The following is a 9374-nucleotide window of genomic DNA, read 5'->3' on the forward strand; positions in this document are numbered from 1 at the left end:
GGGGCTGCGGGGGCTTCCCAGCCGCCACTGGCTACAGTAATTTGATCAACATAGAGCGCTAGAGTATGGAAAAGGCGGCATGGGAGAAGTTTTTCATAACAGAAAAATGAATGGACGTAACGTAATGGCAACATTTCTACAAATAAGTCATTAGTAAATCATGTCATGTTTGTCGTTTAATAAATTGACATTTTGAATGAACATGCCATTCACTATGTTATGCTTAGATTTTAAACAACTTTTATAAACCATTAAGTCATTTGTTTTCAATATTTTTAGTGTTTTATATCTATCTATATTTAATTGATTACCACATGCTGTATTTTATAATATAAACAGAAAAATACATGTTTATACTGCAACACCATCATGTTAATTTCTCACTTGTTTGTTTCCTCAGGTTGGAGAAAGAAAACGAAAGTAGAAAGAAAGAAAAACAACTCAGGTAAAACATGGATAGGCGTAGTCTTAGAAAACGAGCAGTTAAAAGGGTGAATTCTACATTTGCTTCATTTCCTGGTGAGTCTGCAGCTGTGGATCTAGCCTCCACAGGTCCACAGGCCTGTGGAGGGCTAGTAATTCAGAGGAATACCAGGATCAGGATAATGAGGGACTAAAATATGAAACCGAAGATGATTCCCAGGATGATGATGACATGGAAAATGTTAGTCCATCCCTTACTGATTCTCTACGTGACTGGGCAGTTCATTTCAGGGTGTCTTTAGTAGCTTTGACTGCACTTCTGGCCATCTTGAGAGTGTATCATCCTTATCTACCAAAAGATGCCAGAACTCTACTCAATACGGTTACCTCCTACACCATCCAAGTTGTTGCTGGTGGTACTTACCACTACATTGGCATTTTAAAAGCTTTTGCAAAAAGCTTTGAAAGAATCTGGTGTCACATTCCTAACAGACATGAATTCAAATTGCAGCTGAATGTTGATGGATTACCTTTGTTTAAGAGTTCCTCAGTCCAGTTCTGGCCAATCCTTGGCTTGATAAAGGGTGTTGTCAAAAAGCCAGTTGTCATTGCTCTGTTTTGTGGCAACTCAAAGACAAGTTGTCTGGTTGAGTATCTAAAAGATCTTGTCAGTGAGTTACAAGGGCTAAGCAAAGGATTCATTATTAAGGGGAAACAATGCTTCCTTAAGGTCACTTCTGTCATCTGTGATGTCCCAGCAAGAGCTTACATTAAAGGAACAAAATCTCACACTGGTTACTCAGGTTGTGACAAGTGTTTCCAAACAGGCGTTTATCTTAAACATAGGATGACATTTCCAGAAGTCAATAGCATAGTCCGAACTGATCTGTCGTTTGAAATGATGTCTGATGATGAGCATCATATGAGGAAGTCACCATTAGTTGATGCAGGCATAGGCATAGTGTCTTCTTTTCCTCATGATTACATGCATCTCGTCTGTCTTGGGGTAGTACGTAGACTGTTGGATTTGTGGATTGCATCAGGGCCCTTACTCTGCCGCTTGTCTTCTCATCAGATGCAGCTTATCTCAAACGAACTTGTAGGCTTAAGAAGCTTCATTCCCATGGATTTTGCTCGTAAACCCAAACAGCTTTCAGAGAGGCTCAGGTGGAAAGCCACAGAGTTGCGACAGTTCTTGTTGTACACAGGTCCAGTGGTTCTCCGAAATGTGTTGTCAGCTTCAGTCTACAACAATTTCATGTTGTTATCGGTTGCCATTTTCATCCTTGCTAGTCCTTCATTGTCAGCAGATCTTCATGACTTTGCACACACATTACTTGTTTCATTTGTGACACATTTTGGTGAATTGTATGGTCCTGAATTTGTTACTTACAATGTTCATCGGCTAACCCATCTTTCCGAGGATGTTAGGATACACGGCAATCTGGACCTTATATCGGGATTTCCGTTTGAGGATTATTTAGGTCAAATCAAAAAGATGGTAAGAACCCCGCATCATCCACTAGCCCAGGTTATTCGGCGGATCTCAGAAATAGCCCCTTTTACAGTGAATGATGAAGCTTCACATGGAAAGAGAAAGTTGCAGAAGGAGCATGACCGTGGCCCAGTTCCACCCTCTATAGTGGGCCTGCCAGTACTTCAGTTCCAGGAGCTTTTCATAGGTGGTACCAAAATTAATGTATCAAGTGAAGGAGACAGATGCGTTAAGATTGGTGGTTGCATTGTTTTGGTTGACAACATCCTTCAGTGTCAGGATAAGATACATATTGTTTTCAGGGAATATGAAGTAATCAAACCATTTTTTGAGTATCCTCTGAATTCTTGTAAGTTGGGTATCTTCCTGGTTGGCAACATTTCATCAACCCTGAAAATCACTGAGTTATTTGACCATGTTGAGAAATATGTGAAGTTACCAAAAAAAGACAAATTTGTTGCAGTGCCACTACTGCACTTGTGTCAGTGATTTAATTTAGCCCTTTCAGCAGGATAAAGACAGTCCTTTCCCCATTTGGTTCTCTGTCCAATAGAGTCAGTTGTTTATGTAGCACCAAAAAACGCATAGATAGGAATGTTGTAGTCTGCAATCTCTTCACCATTCTACTGAGCGGGATATAAAAGCCAGTAGCATCTCCACTATCTTTTTACCTCTGCTGCATAATTACCTTTAGAGAGCTTGATGTCTTGAGCCTGGTTGTAAAATATAGAGGCTAGCCAAGAATTTGATTGGAGACTCCCTGGAATTGGGGAGGTTGTTTTGCCGTTGACTGGTTCATGCTAAAGTTAATATCGTGTGGACTTCTGGGGCCGAGTGCACCAGCTGGGCGTAAAAAAGTTGGTCTTAACTCCTACGTCGGTCTTAGCTACATCCGACTTTGTGATTTGAATTTACACCGAGTGCACCAAGCTTGACAGACCACGGTCGTAGCTACGCCTGGTCTTAAGATGCGCGTCCTTGTGAAAATGAGAAAGCGTTGATCGTTGCCAAGCAATACATTTAAGAGCCTAAGCGCACCCTACTACTACTGCCTAGCATCTCCCTTAAAATTAAGCAATGCAGGATAAAGAAAACCCCCAAAAAAGGAAAATAAACTTTACAGATACAGAAATTAGAAAACTTATAGAGATGTATAACCAGAATAGAAGCGTACTCACGGGAAAATTCAATAACAGCAACACAAACAAGCAAAAGAAGTCAGCGTGGAAATCAATAACCGATCAAATTAATAATGAATGTGACGGAGGACTGCGGACAGTTGAAGAGGTTAGGAAGAAGTGGAAAGATCTTCTTTCCAGGGCAAAAAAGGATGCATCGGCATTTAAAAACCCGCCAACCGGGGGAGATCCTTCACCAAAAATATCAGTTTATAGTGGTATAATTATTGATCTTTTTGGAGAGGACTCTCCCACCTTTAACGGATTGAACGGCTTTGACAGTTCTGAACTGTCAGTTCAAATGGTTGAAGACTCCGACGTTCAGTGCAGCACAGATCACGATATGACAGCTGTCAGTGTGAGTGGTAAGTCATTTTGCCTATTCCCACTACAGCTACATTTGTTTGTTTGCTAATCAATAGCCTCGTACTAGCGAGTATCGTTAGGCCTATATATCGTTTGCATTACGATCAAGTGCTAGCCTATAGACAAATAGCTACAAATAGTCTACACTGTTGCAATTTTACAGACTCAAACGACACCCTGAGTGAAGACGAGAGCCCCACAACACAAAGGATGACACAATCCCAGAGGTCCATGCCCACAATGCGAGCATCATGTGTTGACCCAGGCCATCTTGCCACAAGGTATATAATGGACATATCCGAGTCGCATGCTATTTGTACATTAATCGAATGATAACCCTTTCTATTGACATATAAATACTCATGATCGGAGGGGGCCTGAATGCGAACATGAGTACCGTCAATGCACCCGACAATACCAGGTACCCCAGATTTCGAATAGAAATCCTGCTTGGTTTTGGATGCTTCTTCGTAGGTGGGTAGGTGGATATGTCGCCTAAAGCAGCACTGAAGGGCCAACGACATTCTTCGAATTGCTCGACAAGAAGTCGTTCTGTGAACATTAATCATGTCTCCCATTGTATTTTGAAAGGCCCCGTTTGCAAAAAACCTCAGTGCAATCAGCACTTGCAGGGCGGGGGACAGCGCGGCGTTTCTGTCCGTTGCATGTTGGAGATGAGGGGAGAGCTCCTCGATTAGCTCAAAAATATCGTTCCTACCGAAACGAAACCTCTCAATTAGCTAATTTTCGGGATAAATATCAAGTGGATTCGTGCGATCACGGACGACTCTTTCTCGCCTTTAAGCCCTTTCAATTAGTTGTCTATAAACGAGACGCGCTGCCACCGTTGTGAGTATATTGTCCGATCAAACTGTTGTACATTATAATTACCATGGATATTAGTCCGATTTTCCAACTTACGCCTGCTCCCCACTAGGCGTAAAATGTACACCCAGGTGCAGCACATAAAGGGCTTAATTCTAACTGGTGCACTAGTCGTAACTTTAAGTTAGTCGTAACTTTCAGTTCTACGTCGGACGTAGCGTTACACCCAGGCGTACGCCCAGCTGGTGCACTCGGCCCCTGGTGCTTGCATTTTGGATAGCCTCGGTTTGTGGTTAACATTAGTTGTTAGCAACCCCTTGGTGGAAGCACGAGGGGGCAGAGGGTTCTCACTGATGTCTTAGCTATCGCCGTTCGACGTTGATTTCTTTGCATCAAGATATATAAGATATCGTACACGTAGACACCGTAAAACTATACAAAAGAATGCACAAATACAACAATGTAAATACACACAGGTTATAGCACAAAGGAATTATGTCTCGAATGTGTGCTGCTAGCAATTACATACATAGCACGTGCGGAGGTCAAATATTACAAAGGAATGAGAATAAGACAAGTTTGACAAGTTCAATGCATATACATATTACCTCGCTCCGCTTTACAAAGGGAAACCAAATGTAGTATTATTCTGTTCACCAAACATGATTATTTAGAAACAAAATGCTGCTTCTTTTCATAACGTCTGCATTGAACTTCTTTCCATTCAAGTCATTTAGCATTTTACAGCTGCACGCACCTACTGTACGTGATGACGTAAACAGCCCACAAACATCAAACAAGCCGGTCATTACACAAGTGCTACTTTATTAAGGGGGGTGCATGTATGCTGAGATCTGTATACTCAAGCACAGCTATTTTGTTTACTTGAGGTTGTAAATAGTTTCAGTTTTCATGTTGGTCAGATGTTGTCAGTTATTTGTGTTGGTACCATACCTACCTGCAATAACTAAGATTTGTTTCAAACAGAATGTTTAAAATAGTTGAGTTTTTGGAAACGCATGAGGTGGAGCTGGTCCCAGCAATTTGGGAGGAGAATGGCCAGTGTGGTTGGCCAAACTTGAGGGGCATGGCCCTCCACCAGGCCGTCAAGACCCTAATGGCTCCTAGCCTTGACTGGGACCGGTGGGAGGTCCACACGATGTATATAACAGGTACATCTGACATTTTAAAGCTAGGTTTCACTTATTCTGACATATTGTATGCATGACCATTAGCTAAGGTACATTGTTACACAACCCTCCAGAATACATGACTTTGATTGGTCAATTGCAGCATGCTGTGGTCCCTAGATTATATTTTTCCACTTGCCAGTATAACAGACCTGTTGTTTGGCTCAACACTGTATTTATTATGGTGTTTGTTTAATTCTTAGCCTGATACTACTAAGGTTAAATGTAACTGTGATTTACAGACAGCTATGAAGAGGGCAGGAGGAAGGCCAAAGAGGCAGAGACATGGTCTGACCTCCAATCAGACGCTGATTATGGGAGTGGACCACAAAGGCGCAAAACGTATGGGTACCATTACTATTCCTTGATGCTTTGAGGTCATATTTACAGTTTTTTTTTACTTTGATAAAAAAGAAATTATACGAAGAGTGTCCGGATTGGCACCCCTGAAGAGGATTCAGAAGACGAGTCGGCCCCTAGAATCACATGTCAACCTGCCCCCCCGATTGCCTACCCTGCAGTCCCCACCATCCCCAATTTGGCAGCAGCATCCCAGAACTGCTCTTTTTCAGAGCTCCTGTCAAATTGGGAGCCTATCTATTCTACTCAGCCATATTACTGGCATTTGTGTTTTTTGTTCATCACCTGGAAAGAAATAGTTTTGAAAGTGATCCAAACTATATTGTTCCGTTAGTTATCGTTGTGGTGTGGACTATTGTTTTATATATAGAACGATTTCTAAAACTGTATCTTAGTTATTGTTATTGTCCTTGGTGTGAATGGGCCTTGAGGATGGAGTTGTATAGGTTTGTAGTGTATTTATCTAAAAACATTATTGTTAACTTCTATGTTATAGCCATACTGAGGGAGGTCCTGACCAAGTTCGAGATGGTGCTGGCCAGGCAACATTGAGGAAGGTCTACTGCCTCTGAGAGACCTTCCTCAACTCCTCAGTCTGGAAGAAAAACTCCTGAGTCCTGAGTACAACCAAAGACTGGTGAGAATTTGTATTTATTTAATCCCGTAACAATTGCACTATTACACAGCTACTGAAACACCACTTTGATATGAGGGAACAATTCTAATTTTTGGTAGAGGAGGAAAACATGGAAAACAGGTTAAATGCAGACACAGTTGATGTTTATTCATAATTTCTTTGAATATGACTACATAATTATAATATCATTTTTTAAATCAGTTTCAGGTCAACTGGTTGGGACTGATTGGGGGAGCGGATGTGCGCGACTGCACATGGAGAACCTTGAAAAGGGTAATCTCCAACTCTCTTGCCATGAAGATCAACTGGCGGGGAAATGGGAAAACATCCCTGGCCAGTCTGCAGCTCAGGGCGGTTGTGATTGGTAAGTACATCTGTTTACCAACATAATTACCTGTCTCTTCCAGATGATATGTAAGGACTAATCCACGGCTAGGTGTGCATAATGCATAACTTGGAGGCAAGGAATGTCTGTATGCGTGAGTGTCTATTTACATGTGTGCATGTGCACGTTGGCTGCGCATTGATTTAGATTTAAGTGATCAAACTGATCAAACCTGTGCAAAAATGACCATAGTAGAAGCATAACCAATGCTTGAGATTTCACAGTGATCTCACAAAAGTATTGCTTTATTTCAAAGCTGCAGTTAGAAGAAATCCCCTCACAGCCAATGCTGCTGAGGCGGACATTGAGGCCACCATGAAGAGGTGGCTTCAGCTGAAGTCGGATCGGGAGGGAGGAAGAAAAAGACGCTTGATGCTAAAGGAGGGTCTTTAAATGTATTTATATATTTTTTTTTTGTTGAAGGCTATACGTGCGTGTGTGAGATTTAATTTACGTATCACCACATCATAGATTAATAGATGGTTGAAGGGTCTCTTCCCCTTTCTCCCCTTAAAACTAAATCCCTTCCAAAGGTCATTTCAATCAGGAGAGACCAGGGGGGTATTCCAGAAAGCAGGTTATGTGACATACCCGGGTAAGTTAACTCCCCAGCTGACACCCAGCGTTGTAGCAACATTGCCAGTAAGTTGCTGCAACATTGTGAATCAGCTGGTGGGTTAACTTACCTGGTTAAGTTGCATAACCTGCTTTCTGGAATACCCCCCAGGTATGAGTAGAGTGATGTTTATTACGGAATGGTAATTGTAATACAATGTTTGGAGCTTCGACCCCGTGGGGAATCATAGATCAGAGGGCGCCTGCCCGACATCCGAGAAGAATCCCCCACGGAGTCCAGACACTGATGGCGGTGGCGGCAGCCGACGACCAACGAGTCGAAGACAGAGACAGGAACCGGGCAGCGACTAGGAGGTGGAGGGTCGTGCACTTGATAGCCTGGAGAAACTACACGGGGTGATAAGCTTATTTAAAAGGCACGATCATGTGATTCTTCGACAGCGTTAATTGATAGACGAGAGCGATGATCGAACCTAACTATGACAGCCCAACATAGGAAAGAGGGAAAGGAGAGCGTTCTTAGTGGGGGGGGGGGGAGTTAGTAGTGAAACGTTGTCGAAAATGCCCGAGTGCGGGGAGCGGTCTTGCCTGACTAAACTTGCGCTATGCTTCATTAGTCCCGATTTTTTTTAGGATTCTCCTAACACCATCTCCAATGTTGTTGCCTCCAAAAAGGCTCAGGTATCGAGGTAAGAAATAAAATAACTAAAATCACCTCAAAACCATTTCATTTCAAACAACATATTTGACACATTTAACAAGTTGTACATATTAATGTTCTGTTCAGAATGTGTCACATCAATATAAAGAGAAAAAGAAACTTCATTAGTAGGTCTATTTGTCTCTTTGTCTAATTGTAACAGTTTACTGCCATTAAGAAGAGATGGTGTTTTCCAGGACATACCATTTTCTTTTTATATGAGCGGTCTTTTAGCTTTTGACAGAGGTCCTCCAAGTCTCTGAAATGTTGGCATGGACACTCCAACATCTCCATTTCTGCTGCCTCAGAAGGTCTCATTGGCCGGGACTCCACAGCCTCCATCACTCGGCCAATAATAATTAAATTGGAGTACAACCTAAAATATTTTACAATTATTAATAATAAACATGATTTGCATATGTTCATTTCATAACAGTGGCAGATGTAGGGTAGTGACCTTAAGAAGGTCACTAGGTGGCGGTCTTTGTACCTTACGCGCCACCGTAGTTTGCACTTGATCTGGGTAGGTCGCCACGCTTGTTTAAAACGCTTGTTTGTACTCCGTAAAGGTAAGCAGTTTAATCGGTGGCGTATACTATAAAAGTGTGGCGTATACTATAAAAGTGTAAATATGTGCATTGATAGCCACTCATTCAGCTCATTGGTTCACATGTTGCTTATTTAAGTGTAGAGTTACAGTTTGTAGGGTCAAGTACTGTAAATTAGTTTTTATTTATCGGTGGGCTAACATTAGCTGAGTGACGAATCAGCATTTAAGATGACTTGATGGTTTATTTAATGACATTTTATGTATTTTTAAAAATCAGTGTCCCAGCTGGTGGGTTGTAGTTCATTTAGGTCTTGTGATGTAGGCTAGGTAGCCTAGCTCTGAATAATTGCCAACAAACTCGTTTTACCAACTAACAAACTATTACGCGAAAGGTCAATTGGGGATGGAGTTAATCTGCCTGTCAATTCATGCTAGGCGTGTGAAGAGGAGTCTATAAGTGCATTTGGTTTGATTGAATCACAGCCATACCTTCCAATTCGTCATCTGCCCTGACAGGTGTGGTGGACTTAGGTGGTGAAGTGACTGCAAAACAAGAAAAATAATTTAGTTTTTCAACCATAGCTACTATTGCATATAGTAGCTATGGTCCCAGGGAAGGGGCGCATGAGGTTGCTCCGCAGAGGAAAGGCCTCATCACCCACAAAGACGTGCGGCAGTGGTCCACGTGG

At 42.0% G+C, this 9374-nt stretch overlaps 1 long non-coding RNA gene across 1 annotated transcript; it reads left to right on the plus strand.

Moving 5' to 3' along the window:
• Positions 1-6374: 6374 nt before the first annotated feature.
• Positions 6375-7245, plus strand: LOC136942887 (uncharacterized). The gene is made up of 3 exons (XR_010876643.1): positions 6375-6458; positions 6682-6838; positions 7116-7245. It is a non-coding gene; the product is annotated as an uncharacterized lncRNA (long non-coding RNA).
• Positions 7246-9374: the final 2129 nt, after the last annotated feature.

Source organism: Osmerus mordax, chromosome 5, assembly GCF_038355195.1.
Source record: "Osmerus mordax isolate fOsmMor3 chromosome 5, fOsmMor3.pri, whole genome shotgun sequence".
Lineage (NCBI taxonomy): Eukaryota > Metazoa > Chordata > Actinopteri > Osmeriformes > Osmeridae > Osmerus > Osmerus mordax.